The sequence below is a fragment of the Larus michahellis genome, chromosome 6 (assembly GCF_964199755.1).
Source record: "Larus michahellis chromosome 6, bLarMic1.1, whole genome shotgun sequence".
In the NCBI taxonomy this organism is placed as follows: domain Eukaryota; kingdom Metazoa; phylum Chordata; class Aves; order Charadriiformes; family Laridae; genus Larus; species Larus michahellis.
In genome coordinates this window covers 11,486,217-11,501,487 of record NC_133901.1, presented here as the reverse complement: position 1 = coordinate 11,501,487, position 15,271 = coordinate 11,486,217, and the positions used below count along the sequence as shown (strand labels likewise).

The 15,271-nt window shown below is 64.0% G+C and overlaps 11 non-coding genes and 2 pseudogenes across 11 annotated transcripts; all 13 read right to left on the bottom strand.

The window, feature by feature from the left end:
- Positions 1 to 477: 477 nt before the first annotated feature.
- LOC141745850 (5S ribosomal RNA) lies at positions 478 to 596 on the bottom strand. The gene has a single exon (XR_012588118.1). It is a non-coding gene; the product is annotated as a 5S ribosomal RNA (ribosomal RNA).
- A 1,146-nt stretch (positions 597 to 1,742) lies between these two features.
- LOC141745859 (5S ribosomal RNA) lies at positions 1,743 to 1,861 on the bottom strand. Its single transcript, XR_012588127.1, has one exon. It is a non-coding gene; the product is annotated as a 5S ribosomal RNA (ribosomal RNA).
- A 976-nt stretch (positions 1,862 to 2,837) lies between these two features.
- LOC141745849 (5S ribosomal RNA) lies at positions 2,838 to 2,956 on the bottom strand. The gene has a single exon (XR_012588117.1). It is a non-coding gene; the product is annotated as a 5S ribosomal RNA (ribosomal RNA).
- Positions 2,957 to 3,938: 982 nt separating this feature from the next.
- Positions 3,939 to 4,057, bottom strand: LOC141745847 (5S ribosomal RNA). Its single transcript, XR_012588115.1, has one exon. It is a non-coding gene; the product is annotated as a 5S ribosomal RNA (ribosomal RNA).
- A 1,146-nt stretch (positions 4,058 to 5,203) lies between these two features.
- Positions 5,204 to 5,322, bottom strand: LOC141745890 (5S ribosomal RNA; annotated as a pseudogene).
- Positions 5,323 to 6,298: 976 nt separating this feature from the next.
- Positions 6,299 to 6,417, bottom strand: LOC141745846 (5S ribosomal RNA). The gene has a single exon (XR_012588114.1). It is a non-coding gene; the product is annotated as a 5S ribosomal RNA (ribosomal RNA).
- Positions 6,418 to 7,563: 1,146 nt separating this feature from the next.
- Positions 7,564 to 7,682, bottom strand: LOC141745889 (5S ribosomal RNA; annotated as a pseudogene).
- A 976-nt stretch (positions 7,683 to 8,658) lies between these two features.
- Positions 8,659 to 8,777, bottom strand: LOC141745845 (5S ribosomal RNA). Its single transcript, XR_012588113.1, has one exon. It is a non-coding gene; the product is annotated as a 5S ribosomal RNA (ribosomal RNA).
- Positions 8,778 to 9,923: 1,146 nt separating this feature from the next.
- On the bottom strand, positions 9,924 to 10,042 carry LOC141745858 (5S ribosomal RNA). Its single transcript, XR_012588126.1, has one exon. It is a non-coding gene; the product is annotated as a 5S ribosomal RNA (ribosomal RNA).
- A 1,139-nt stretch (positions 10,043 to 11,181) lies between these two features.
- LOC141745844 (5S ribosomal RNA) lies at positions 11,182 to 11,300 on the bottom strand. The gene has a single exon (XR_012588112.1). It is a non-coding gene; the product is annotated as a 5S ribosomal RNA (ribosomal RNA).
- Positions 11,301 to 12,276: 976 nt separating this feature from the next.
- LOC141745882 (5S ribosomal RNA) lies at positions 12,277 to 12,395 on the bottom strand. The gene has a single exon (XR_012588149.1). It is a non-coding gene; the product is annotated as a 5S ribosomal RNA (ribosomal RNA).
- Positions 12,396 to 13,377: 982 nt separating this feature from the next.
- LOC141745832 (5S ribosomal RNA) lies at positions 13,378 to 13,496 on the bottom strand. The gene has a single exon (XR_012588100.1). It is a non-coding gene; the product is annotated as a 5S ribosomal RNA (ribosomal RNA).
- Positions 13,497 to 14,638: 1,142 nt separating this feature from the next.
- On the bottom strand, positions 14,639 to 14,757 carry LOC141745831 (5S ribosomal RNA). The gene has a single exon (XR_012588099.1). It is a non-coding gene; the product is annotated as a 5S ribosomal RNA (ribosomal RNA).
- Positions 14,758 to 15,271: the final 514 nt, after the last annotated feature.

Here is a 15,271-nt window from a genome sequence, read left to right as displayed (position 1 = left end):
AGCCCCGCACACCCACCCGCCTGCCGCAACACCCCACTCGCAACACCAAAACACTCAACGCCCCCCCGCCTGCCGGCAAAAGCCTACAGCACCCAACATGCCACGCGCAACACTCCAGAAAACCTCCACACCCCTGCCACACGGCCCGCAGCCCCACACACCCGCCCGCCTGCCGCAACTACACCCGCACCTGCCCCAACACAGCCCCCCAAAATACTTACACACCACTCCCACACGCCCCGCGCCCTCCAGCCCCACACACCCACCCGCCTGCCGCAACACCCCACTCGCAACACCAAAACACTCAACACCCCCCCGCCTGCCGGCAAAAGCCTACAACAGCCCAAAAAACCTCCACAACCCTCCCACGCGCCCCGCAGACCCACACGCCCACCCGCCTGCCGCAACCACACCCGCACCTGCCCCCCTGCCGGACGCAACAGCAAAACGCGCAGCACCCCTCCGCCCGCCGGCAAAAGCCTACAGCACCCGCTATTCCCAGGCGCTCGCCCACCCAAGTACTAACCGGGCCCGACCCTGCTTAGCTTCCGAGATCAGACGAGATCGGGCGTTCTCAGGGTGGTATGGCCGCAGGCACCCCTCTGCCCCACAACAGCCCTCTCCACACCCACCGCCCACACCGCCCTCCCGCACTCACACACACCCCCACGCCCACAACAACGCCTCACACCACACACACACACACAAACACACGCACAACACACGCACCTACCCACAACACACCTCACACAAAACAACACCCCACACGCAACACCCCGCAAAAAATACACACCCCTCATCACACGCACCCTGCCCTACACACACACACACACACGCCTCACCCAACAACACACGCACCTCACACAACACAACACCCCACACACAACACCACTAAGTACTTACACCACACTCACGCACCGCACACGCCCTACAGCCCCACACACCCTCCCTCCTCCCGCAACAACACACGCACCTGCCCCGACGCCTGCCACAATACCCCACTCGCAACACCACAACGCTCGCCAGACGCTCCGCCCGACGCCAAAATCATACAGCACCCAACACCCCAAAAGACCTCCACACCCCTGCTACACGCCCCGCAGCCCCGCACACCCACCCGCCTGCCGCAACACCCCACTCGCAACACCAAAACACTCAACGCCCCCCCGCCTGCCGGCAAAAGCCTACAGCACCCAACAACCCAAAAAACCTCCACAAGCCTCCCACGTGCCCTGCAGCCCCACACACCCACCCGCCTGCCGCAACCACACACGCACCTGCCCCCCCGACACAACCCCCCACCCGCAACAACAAAACGCTCAACACCCCTCCGCCCGCCGCCAAAAGCCTACAGCACCCAACATGCCACGCGCAACACTCCAGAAAACCTCCACACCCCTGCCACACGGCCCGCAGCCCCACACACCCGCCCGCCTGCCGCAACTACACCCGCACCTGCCCCAACACAGCCCCCCAAAATACTTACACACCACTCCCACACGCCCCGCGCCCTCCAGCCCCACACACCCACCCGCCTGCCGCAACACCCCACTCGCAACACCAAAACACTCAACACCCCCCCGCCTGCCGGCAAAAGCCTACAACAGCCCAAAAAACCTCCACAAGCCTCCCACGCGCCCCGCAGCCCCACACAACCACCCGCCTGCCGCAACCACACCCGCACCTGCCCCTCTGCCGGACGCAACAGCAAAACGCGCAGCACCCCTCCGCCCGCCGGCAAAAGCCTACAGCACCCGCTATTCCCGGGCGCTCTCCCATCCAAGTACTAACCGGGCCCGACCCTGCTTAGCTTCCGAGATCAGACGAGATCGGGCGTTCTCAGGGTGGTATGGCCGCAGGCACCCCTCTGCCCCACAACAGCCCTCTCCACACCCACCGCCCACACCGCCCTCCCGCACTCACACACACCCCCACGCCCACAACAACGCCTCACACCACACACACACACACAAACACACGCACAACACACGCACCTACCCACAACACACCTCACACAAAACAACACCCCACACGCAACACCCCGCAAAAAATACACACCCCTCACCACACGCACCCTGCCCTACACACACACACGCCTCACCCAACAACACACGCACCTCACACAACACAACACCCCACACACAACACCACTAAGTACTTACACCACACTCACGCACCGCACACGCCCTACAGCCCCACACACCCTCCCTCCTCCCGCAACAACACACGCACCTGCCCCGACGCCTGCCACAATACCCCACTCGCAACACCACAACGCTCGCCAGACGCTCCGCCCGACGCCAAAATCATACAGCACCCAACACCCCAAAAGACCTCCACACCCCTGCTACACGCCCCGCAGCCCCGCACACCCACCCGCCTGCCGCAACACCCCACTCGCAACACCAAAACACTCAACGCCCCCCCGCCTGCCGGCAAAAGCCTACAGCACCCAACATGCCACGCGCAACACTCCAGAAAACCTCCACACCCCTGCCACACGGCCCGCAGCCCCACACACCCGCCCGCCTGCCGCAACTACACCCGCACCTGCCCCAACACAGCCCCCCAAAATACTTACACACCACTCCCACACGCTCCGCGCCCTCCAGCCCCACACACCCACCCGCCTGCCGCAACACCCCACTCGCAACACCAAAACACTCAACACCCCCCCGCCTGCCGGCAAAAGCCTACAACAGCCCAAAAAACCTCCACAACCCTCCCACGCGCCCCGCAGACCCACACGCCCACCCGCCTGCCGCAACCACACCCGCACCTGCCCCCCTGCCGGACGCAACAGCAAAACGCGCAGCACCCCTCCGCCCGCCGGCAAAAGCCTACAGCACCCGCTATTCCCAGGCGCTCGCCCACCCAAGTACTAACCGGGCCCGACCCTGCTTAGCTTCCGAGATCAGACGAGATCGGGCGTTCTCAGGGTGGTATGGCCGCAGGCACCCCTCTGCCCCACAACAGCCCTCTCCACACCCACCGCCCACACCGCCCTCCCGCACTCACACACACCCCCACGCCCACAACAACGCCTCACACCACACACACACACACAAACACACGCACAACACACGCACCTACCCACAACACACCTCACACAAAACAACACCCCACACGCAACACCCCGCAAAAAATACACACCCCTCACCACACGCACCCTGCCCTACACACACACACACACACGCCTCACCCAACAACACACGCACCTCACACAACACAACACCCCACACACAACACCACTAAGTACTTACACCACACTCACGCACCGCACACGCCCTACAGCCCCACACACCCTCCCTCCTCCCGCAACAACACACGCACCTGCCCCGACGCCTGCCACAATACCCCACTCGCAACACCACAACGCTCGCCAGACGCTCCGCCCGACGCCAAAATCATACAGCACCCAACACCCCAAAAGACCTCCACACCCCTGCTACACGCCCCGCAGCCCCGCACACCCACCCGCCTGCCGCAACACCCCACTCGCAACACCAAAACACTCAACGCCCCCCCGCCTGCCGGCAAAAGCCTACAGCACCCAACATGCCACGCGCAACACTCCAGAAAACCTCCACACCCCTGCCACACGGCCCGCAGCCCCACACACCCGCCCGCCTGCCGCAACTACACCCGCACCTGCCCCAACACAGCCCCCCAAAATACTTACACACCACTCCCACACGCTCCGCGCCCTCCAGCCCCACACACCCACCCGCCTGCCGCAACACCCCACTCGCAACACCAAAACACTCAACACCCCCCCGCCTGCCGGCAAAAGCCTACAACAGCCCAAAAAACCTCCACAACCCTCCCACGCGCCCCGCAGCCCCACACGCCCACCCGCCTGCCGCAACCACACCCGCACCTGCCCCCCTGCCGGACGCAACAGCAAAACGCGCAGCACCCCTCCGCCCGCCGGCAAAAGCCTACAGCACCCGCTATTCCCAGGCGCTCGCCCACCCAAGTACTAACCGGGCCCGACCCTGCTTAGCTTCCGAGATCAGACGAGATCGGGCGTTCTCAGGGTGGTATGGCCGCAGGCACCCCTCTGCCCCACAACAGCCCTCTCCACACCCACCGCCCACACCGCCCTCCCGCACTCACACACACCCCCACGCCCACAACAACGCCTCACACCACACACACACACACAAACACACGCACAACACACGCACCTACCCACAACACACCTCACACAAAACAACACCCCACACGCAACACCCCGCAAAAAATACACACCCCTCACCACACGCACCCTGCCCTACACACACACACACACACGCCTCACCCAACAACACACGCACCTCACACAACACAACACCCCACACACAACACCACTAAGTACTTACACCACACTCACGCACCGCACACGCCCTACAGCCCCACACACCCTCCCTCCTCCCGCAACAACACACGCACCTGCCCCGACGCCTGCCACAATACCCCACTCGCAACACCACAACGCTCGCCAGACGCTCCGCCCGACGCCAAAATCATACAGCACCCAACACCCCAAAAGACCTCCACACCCCTGCTACACGCCCCGCAGCCCCGCACACCCACCCGCCTGCCGCAACACCCCACTCGCAACACCAAAACACTCAACGCCCCCCCGCCTGCCGGCAAAAGCCTACAGCACCCAACAACCCAAAAAACCTCCACAAGCCTCCCACGTGCCCTGCAGCCCCACACACCCACCCGCCTGCCGCAACCACACACGCACCTGCCCCCCCGACACAACCCCCCACCCGCAACACCAAAACGCTCAACACCCCTCCGCCCGCCGCCAAAAGCCTACAGCACCCAACATGCCACGCGCAACACTCCAGAAAACCTCCACACCCCTGCCACACGGCCCGCAGCCCCACACACCCGCCCGCCTGCCGCAACTACACCCGCACCTGCCCCAACACAGCCCCCCAAAATACTTACACACCACTCCCACACGCCCCGCGCCCTCCAGCCCCACACACCCACCCGCCTGCCGCAACACCCCACTCGCAACACCAAAACACTCAACACCCCCCCGCCTGCTGGCAAAAGCCTACAACAGCCCAAAAAACCTCCACAAGCCTCCCACGCGCCCCGCAGCCCCACACAACCACCCGCCTGCCGCAACCACACCCGCACCTGCCCCTCTGCCGGACGCAACAGCAAAACGCGCAGCACCCCTCCGCCCGCCGGCAAAAGCCTACAGCACCCGCTATTCCCGGGCGCTCTCCCATCCAAGTACTAACAGGGCCCGACCCTGCTTAGCTTCCGAGATCAGACGAGATCGGGCGTTCTCAGGGTGGTATGGCCGCAGGCACCCCTCTGCCCCACAACAGCCCTCTCCACACCCACCGCCCACACCGCCCTCCCGCACTCACACACACCCCCACGCCCACAACAACGCCTCACACCACACACACACACACAAACACACGCACAACACACGCACCTACCCACAACACACCTCACACAAAACAACACCCCACACGCAACACCCCGCAAAAAATACACACCCCTCACCACACGCACCCTGCCCTACACACACACACGCCTCACCCAACAACACACGCACCTCACACAACACAACACCCCACACACAACACCACTAAGTACTTACACCACACTCACGCACCGCACACGCCCTACAGCCCCACACACCCTCCCTCCTCCCGCAACAACACACGCACCTGCCCCGACGCCTGCCACAATACCCCACTCGCAACACCACAACGCTCGCCAGACGCTCCGCCCGACGCCAAAATCATACAGCACCCAACACCCCAAAAGACCTCCACACCCCTGCTACACGCCCCGCAGCCCCGCACACCCACCCGCCTGCCGCAACACCCCACTCGCAACACCAAAACACTCAACGCCCCCCCGCCTGCCGGCAAAAGCCTACAGCACCCAACATGCCACGCGCAACACTCCAGAAAACCTCCACACCCCTGCCACACGGCCCGCAGCCCCACACACCCGCCCGCCTGCCGCAACTACACCCGCACCTGCCCCAACACAGCCCCCCAAAATACTTACACACCACTCCCACACGCCCCGCGCCCTCCAGCCCCACACACCCACCCGCCTGCCGCAACACCCCACTCGCAACACCAAAACACTCAACACCCCCCCGCCTGCCGGCAAAAGCCTACAACAGCCCAAAAAACCTCCACAACCCTCCCACGCGCCCCGCAGCCCCACACGCCCACCCGCCTGCCGCAACCACACCCGCACCTGCCCCCCTGCCGGACGCAACAGCAAAACGCGCAGCACCCCTCCGCCCGCCGGCAAAAGCCTACAGCACCCGCTATTCCCAGGCGCTCGCCCACCCAAGTACTAACCGGGCCCGACCCTGCTTAGCTTCCGAGATCAGACGAGATCGGGCGTTCTCAGGGTGGTATGGCCGCAGGCACCCCTCTGCCCCACAACAGCCCTCTCCACACCCACCGCCCACACCGCCCTCCCGCACTCACACACACCCCCACGCCCACAACAACGCCTCACACCACACACACACACACAAACACACGCACAACACACGCACCTACCCACAACACACCTCACACAAAACAACACCCCACACGCAACACCCCGCAAAAAATACACACCCCTCACCACACGCACCCTGCCCTACACACACACACACACACGCCTCACCCAACAACACACGCACCTCACACAACACAACACCCCACACACAACACCACTAAGTACTTACACCACACTCACGCACCGCACACGCCCTACAGCCCCACACACCCTCCCTCCTCCCGCAACAACACACGCACCTGCCCCGACGCCTGCCACAATACCCCACTCGCAACACCACAACGCTCGCCAGACGCTCCGCCCGACGCCAAAATCATACAGCACCCAACACCCCAAAAGACCTCCACACCCCTGCTACACGCCCCGCAGCCCCGCACACCCACCCGCCTGCCGCAACACCCCACTCGCAACACCAAAACACTCAACGCCCCCCCGCCTGCCGGCAAAAGCCTACAGCACCCAACAACCCAAAAAACCTCCACAAGCCTCCCACGTGCCCTGCAGCCCCACACACCCACCCGCCTGCCGCAACCACACACGCACCTGCCCCCCCGACACAACCCCCCACCCGCAACACCAAAACGCTCAACACCCCTCCGCCCGCCGCCAAAAGCCTACAGCACCCAACATGCCACGCGCAACACTCCAGAAAACCTCCACACCCCTGCCACACGGCCCGCAGCCCCACACACCCGCCCGCCTGCCGCAACTACACCCGCACCTGCCCCAACACAGCCCCCCAAAATACTTACACACCACTCCCACACGCCCCGCGCCCTCCAGCCCCACACACCCACCCGCCTGCCGCAACACCCCACTCGCAACACCAAAACACTCAACACCCCCCCGCCTGCCGGCAAAAGCCTACAACAGCCCAAAAAACCTCCACAACCCTCCCACGCGCCCCGCAGCCCCACACAACCACCCGCCTGCCGCAACCACACCCGCACCTGCCCCTCTGCCGGACGCAACAGCAAAACGCGCAGCACCCCTCCGCCCGCCGGCAAAAGCCTACAGCACCCGCTATTCCCGGGCGCTCTCCCATCCAAGTACTAACAGGGCCCGACCCTGCTTAGCTTCCGAGATCAGACGAGATCGGGCGTTCTCAGGGTGGTATGGCCGCAGGCACCCCTCTGCCCCACAACAGCCCTCTCCACACCCACCGCCCACACCGCCCTCCCGCACTCACACACACCCCCACGCCCACAACAACGCCTCACACCACACACACACACACAAACACACGCACAACACACGCACCTACCCACAACACACCTCACACAAAACAACACCCCACACGCAACACCCCGCAAAAAATACACACCCCTCACCACACGCACCCTGCCCTACACACACACACGCCTCACCCAACAACACACGCACCTCACACAACACAACACCCCACACACAACACCACTAAGTACTTACACCACACTCACGCACCGCACACGCCCTACAGCCCCACACACCCTCCCTCCTCCCGCAACAACACACGCACCTGCCCCGACGCCTGCCACAATACCCCACTCGCAACACCACAACGCTCGCCAGACGCTCCGCCCGACGCCAAAATCATACAGCACCCAACACCCCAAAAGACCTCCACACCCCTGCTACACGCCCCGCAGCCCCGCACACCCACCCGCCTGCCGCAACACCCCACTCGCAACACCAAAACACTCAACGCCCCCCCGCCTGCCGGCAAAAGCCTACAGCACCCAACATGCCACGCGCAACACTCCAGAAAACCTCCACACCCCTGCCACACGGCCCGCAGCCCCACACACCCGCCCGCCTGCCGCAACTACACCCGCACCTGCCCCAACACAGCCCCCCAAAATACTTACACACCACTCCCACACGCCCCGCGCCCTCCAGCCCCACACACCCACCCGCCTGCCGCAACACCCCACTCGCAACACCAAAACACTCAACACCCCCCCGCCTGCCGGCAAAAGCCTACAACAGCCCAAAAAACCTCCACAACCCTCCCACGCGCCCCGCAGACCCACACGCCCACCCGCCTGCCGCAACCACACCCGCACCTGCCCCCCTGCCGGACGCAACAGCAAAACGCGCAGCACCCCTCCGCCCGCCGGCAAAAGCCTACAGCACCCGCTATTCCCAGGCGCTCGCCCACCCAAGTACTAACCGGGCCCGACCCTGCTTAGCTTCCGAGATCAGACGAGATCGGGCGTTCTCAGGGTGGTATGGCCGCAGGCACCCCTCTGCCCCACAACAGCCCTCTCCACACCCACCGCCCACACCGCCCTCCCGCACTCACACACACCCCCACGCCCACAACAACGCCTCACACCACACACACACACACAAACACACGCACAACACACGCACCTACCCACAACACACCTCACACAAAACAACACCCCACACGCAACACCCCGCAAAAAATACACACCCCTCATCACACGCACCCTGCCCTACACACACACACACACACGCCTCACCCAACAACACACGCACCTCACACAACACAACACCCCACACACAACACCACTAAGTACTTACACCACACTCACGCACCGCACACGCCCTACAGCCCCACACACCCTCCCTCCTCCCGCAACAACACACGCACCTGCCCCGACGCCTGCCACAATACCCCACTCGCAACACCACAACGCTCGCCAGACGCTCCGCCCGACGCCAAAATCATACAGCACCCAACACCCCAAAAGACCTCCACACCCCTGCTACACGCCCCGCAGCCCCGCACACCCACCCGCCTGCCGCAACACCCCACTCGCAACACCAAAACACTCAACGCCCCCCCGCCTGGCGGCAAAAGCCTACAGCACCCAACAACCCAAAAAACCTCCACAAGCCTCCCACGTGCCCTGCAGCCCCACACACCCACCCGCCTGCCGCAACCACACACGCACCTGCCCCCCCGACACAACCCCCCACCCGCAACACCAAAACGCTCAACACCCCTCCGCCCGCCGCCAAAAGCCTACAGCACCCAACATGCCACGCGCAACACTCCAGAAAACCTCCACACCCCTGCCACACGGCCCGCAGCCCCACACACCCGCCCGCCTGCCGCAACTACACCCGCACCTGCCCCAACACAGCCCCCCAAAATACTTACACACCACTCCCACACGCCCCGCGCCCTCCAGCCCCACACACCCACCCGCCTGCCGCAACACCCCACTCGCAACACCAAAACACTCAACACCCCCCCGCCTGCCGGCAAAAGCCTACAACAGCCCAAAAAACCTCCACAAGCCTCCCACGCGCCCCGCAGCCCCACACAACCACCCGCCTGCCGCAACCACACCCGCACCTGCCCCTCTGCCGGATGCAACAGCAAAACGCGCAGCACCCCTCCGCCCGCCGGCAAAAGCCTACAGCACCCGCTATTCCCGGGCGCTCTCCCATCCAAGTACTAACCGGGCCCGACCCTGCTTAGCTTCCGAGATCAGACGAGATCGGGCGTTCTCAGGGTGGTATGGCCGCAGGCACCCCTCTGCCCCACAACAGCCCTCTCCACACCCACGCCCACACCGCCCTCCCGCACTCACACACACCCCCACGCCCACAACAACGCCTCACACCACACACACACACACAAACACACGCACAACACACGCACCTACCCACAACACACCTCACACAAAACAACACCCCACACGCAACACCCCGCAAAAAATACACACCCCTCACCACACGCACCCTGCCCTACACACACACACGCCTCACCCAACAACACACGCACCTCACACAACACAACACCCCACACACAACACCACTAAGTACTTACACCACACTCACGCACCGCACACGCCCTACAGCCCCACACACCCTCCCTCCTCCCGCAACAACACACGCACCTGCCCCGACGCCTGCCACAATACCCCACTCGCAACACCACAACGCTCGCCAGACGCTCCGCCCGACGCCAAAATCATACAGCACCCAACACCCCAAAAGACCTCCACACCCCTGCTACACGCCCCGCAGCCCCGCACACCCACCCGCCTGCCGCAACACCCCACTCGCAACACCAAAACACTCAACGCCCCCCCGCCTGCCGGCAAAAGCCTACAGCACCCAACAACCCAAAAAACCTCCACAAGCCTCCCACGTGCCCTGCAGCCCCACACACCCACCCGCCTGCCGCAACCACACACGCACCTGCCCCCCCGACACAACCCCCCACCCGCAACACCAAAACGCTCAACACCCCTCCGCCCGCCGCCAAAAGCCTACAGCACCCAACATGCCACGCGCAACACTCCAGAAAACCTCCACACCCCTGCCACACGGCCCGCAGCCCCACACACCCGCCCGCCTGCCGCAACTACACCCGCACCTGCCCCAACACAGCCCCCCAAAATACTTACACACCACTCCCACACGCCCCGCGCCCTCCAGCCCCACACACCCACCCGCCTGCCGCAACACCCCACTCGCAACACCAAAACACTCAACACCCCCCCGCCTGCCGGCAAAAGCCTACAACAGCCCAAAAAACCTCCACAAGCCTCCCACGCGCCCCGCAGCCCCACACAACCACCCGCCTGCCGCAACCACACCCGCACCTGCCCCTCTGCCGGACGCAACAGCAAAACGCGCAGCACCCCTCCGCCCGCCGGCAAAAGCCTACAGCACCCGCTATTCCCAGGCGCTCGCCCACCCAAGTACTAACCGGGCCCGACCCTGCTTAGCTTCCGAGATCAGACGAGATCGGGCGTTCTCAGGGTGGTATGGCCGCAGGCACCCCTCTGCCCCACAACAGCCCTCTCCACACCCACCGCCCACACCGCCCTCCCGCACTCACACACACCCCCACGCCCACAACAACGCCTCACACCACACACACACACACAAACACACGCACAACACACGCACCTACCCACAACACACCTCACACAAAACAACACCCCACACGCAACACCCCGCAAAAAATACACACCCCTCACCACACGCACCCTGCCCTACACACACACACGCCTCACCCAACAACACACGCACCTCACACAACACAACACCCCACACACAACACCACTAAGTACTTACACCACACTCACGCACCGCACACGCCCTACAGCCCCACACACCCTCCCTCCTCCCGCAACAACACACGCACCTGCCCCGACGCCTGCCACAATACCCCACTCGCAACACCACAACGCTCGCCAGACGCTCCGCCCGACGCCAAAATCATACAGCACCCAACACCCCAAAAGACCTCCACACCCCTGCTACACGCCCCGCAGCCCCGCACACCCACCCGCCTGCCGCAACACCCCACTCGCAACACCAAAACACTCAACGCCCCCCCGCCTGCCGGCAAAAGCCTACAGCACCCAACATGCCACGCGCAACACTCCAGAAAACCTCCACACCCCTGCCACACGGCCCGCAGCCCCACACACCCGCCCGCCTGCCGCAACTACACCCGCACCTGCCCCAACACAGCCCCCCAAAATACTTACACACCACTCCTACACGCCCCGCGCCCTCCAGCCCCACACACCCACCCGCCTGCCGCAACACCCCACTCGCAACACCAAAACACTCAACGCCCCCCCGCCTGCCGGCAAAAGCCTACAACAGCCCAAAAAACCTCCACAAGCCTCCCACGCGCCCTGCAGCCCCACACACCCACCCGCCTGCCGCAACCACACCCGCACCTGCCCCCCTGCCGGATGCAACAGCAAAACGCGCAGCACCCCTCCGCCCGCCGGCAAAAGCCTACAGCACCCGCTATTCCCAGGCGCTCGCCCATACAAGTACTAACCGGGCCCGACCCTGCTTAGCTTCCGAGATCAGACGAGATCGGGCGTTCTCAGGGTGGTATGGCCGCAGGCACCCCTCTGCCCCACAACAGCCCTCTCCACACCCACCGCCCACACCGCCCTCCCGCACTCACACACACCCCCACGCCCACAACAACGCCTCACACCACACACACACACACAAACACACGCACAACACACGCACCTACCCACAACACACCTCACACAAAACAACACCCCACACGCAACACCCCGCAAAAAATACACACCCCTCACCACACGCACCCTGCCCTACACACACACACACACACGCCTCACCCAACAACACACGCACCTCACACAACACAACACCCCACACACAACACCACTAAGTACTTACACCACACTCACGCACCGCACACGCCCTACAGCCCCACACACCCTCCCTCCTCCCGCAACAACACGCGCACCTGCCCCGACGCCTGCCACAATACCCCACTCGCAACACCACAACGCTCGCCAGACGCTCCGCCCGACGCCAAAATCATACAGCACCCAACACCCCAAAAGACCTCCACACCCCTGCTACACGCCCCGCAGCCCCGCACACCCACCCGCCTGCCGCAACACCCCACTCGCAACACCAAAACACTCAACGCCCCCCCGCCTGCCGGCAAAAGCCTACAGCACCCAACATGCCACGCGCAACACTCCAGAAAACCTCCACACCCCTGCCACACGGCCCGCAGCCCCACACACCCGCCCGCCTGCCGCAACTACACCCGCACCTGCCCCAACACAGCCCCCCAAAATACTTACACACCACTCCCACACGCCCCGCGCCCTCCAGCCCCACACACCCACCCGCCTGCCGCAACACCCCACTCGCAACACCAAAACACTCAACACCCCCCCGCCTGCCGGCAAAAGCCTACAACAGCCCAAAAAACCTCCACAACCTTCCCACGCGCCCCGCAGCCCCACACGCCCACCCGCCTGCCGCAACCACACCCGCACCTGCCCCCCTGCCGGACGCAACAGCAAAACGCGCAGCACCCCTCTGCCCGCCGGCAAAAGCCTACAGCACCCGCTATTCCCAGGCGCTCGCCCATCCAAGTACTAACCGGGCCCGACCCTGCTTAGCTTCCGAGATCAGACGAGATCGGGCGTTCTCAGGGTGGTATGGCCGCAGGCACCCCTCTGCCCCACAACAGCCCTCTCCACACCCACCGCCCACACCGCCCTCCCGCACTCACACACACCCCCACGCCCACAACAACGCCTCACACCACACACACACACACAAACACACGCACAACACACGCACCTACCCACAACACACCTCACACAAAACAACACCCCACACGCAACACCCCGCAAAAAATACACACCCCTCACCACACGCACCCTGCCCTACACACACACACACGCCTCACCCAACAACACACGCACCTCACACAACACAACACCCCACACACAACACCACTAAGTACTTACACCACACTCACGCACCGCACACGCCCTACAGCCCCACACACCCTCCCTCCTCCCGCAACAACACACGCACCTGCCCCGACGCCTGCCACAATACCCCACTCGCAACACCACAACGCTCGCCAGACGCTCCGCCCGACGCCAAAATCATACAGCACCCAACACCCCAAAAGACCTCCACACCCCTGCTACACGCCCCGCAGCCCCGCACACCCACCCGCCTGCCGCAACACCCCACTCGCAACACCAAAACACTCAACGCCCCCCCGCCTGCCGGCAAAAACCTACAGCACCCAACAACCCAAAAAACCTCCACAAGCCTCCCACGTGCCCTGCAGCCCCACACACCCACCCGCCTGCCGCAACCACACACGCACCTGCCCCCCCGACACAACCCCCCACCCGCAACACCAAAACGCTCAACACCCCTCCGCCCGCCGCCAAAAGCCTACAGCACCCAACATGCCACGCGCAACACTCCAGAAAACCTCCACACCCCTGCCACACGGCCCGCAGCCCCACACACCCGCCCGCCTGCCGCAACTACACCCGCACCTGCCCCAACACAGCCCCCCAAAATACTTACACACCACTCCCACACGCCCCGCGCCCTCCAGCCCCACACACCCACCCGCCTGCCGCAACACCCCACTCGCAACACCAAAACACTCAACACCCCCCCGCCTGCCGGCAAAAGCCTACAACAGCCCAAAAAACCTCCACAAGCCTCCCACGCGCCCCGCAGCCCCACACAACCACCCGCCTGCCGCAACCACACCCGCACCTGCCCCTCTGCCGGACGCAACAGCAAAACGCGCAGCACCCCTCCGCCCGCCGGCAAAAGCCTACAGCACCCGCTATTCCCAGGCGCTCGCCCATCCAAGTACTAACCGGGCCCGACCCTGCTTAGCTTCCGAGATCAGACGAGATCGGGCGTTCTCAGGGTGGTATGGCCGCAGGCACCCCTCTGCCCCACAACAGCCCTCTCCACACCCACCGCCCACACCGCCCTCCCGCACTCACACACACCCCCACGCCCACAACAACGCCTCACACCACACACACACACACAAACACACGCACAACACACGCACCTACCCACAACACACCTCACACAAAACAACACCCCACACGCAACACCCCGCAAAAAATACACACCCCTCACCACACGCACCCTGCCCTACACACACACACGCCTCACCCAACAACACACGCACCTCACACAACACAACACCCCACACACAACACCACTAAGTACTTACACCACACTCACGCACCGCACACGCCCTACAGCCCCACACACCCTCCCTCCTCCCGCAACAACACACGCACCTGCCCCGACGCCTGCCACAATACCCCACTCGCAACACCACAACGCTCGCCAGACGCTCCGCCCGACGCCAAAATCATACAGCACCCAACACCCCAAAAGACCTCCACACCCCTGCTACACGCCCCGCAGCCCCGCACACCCA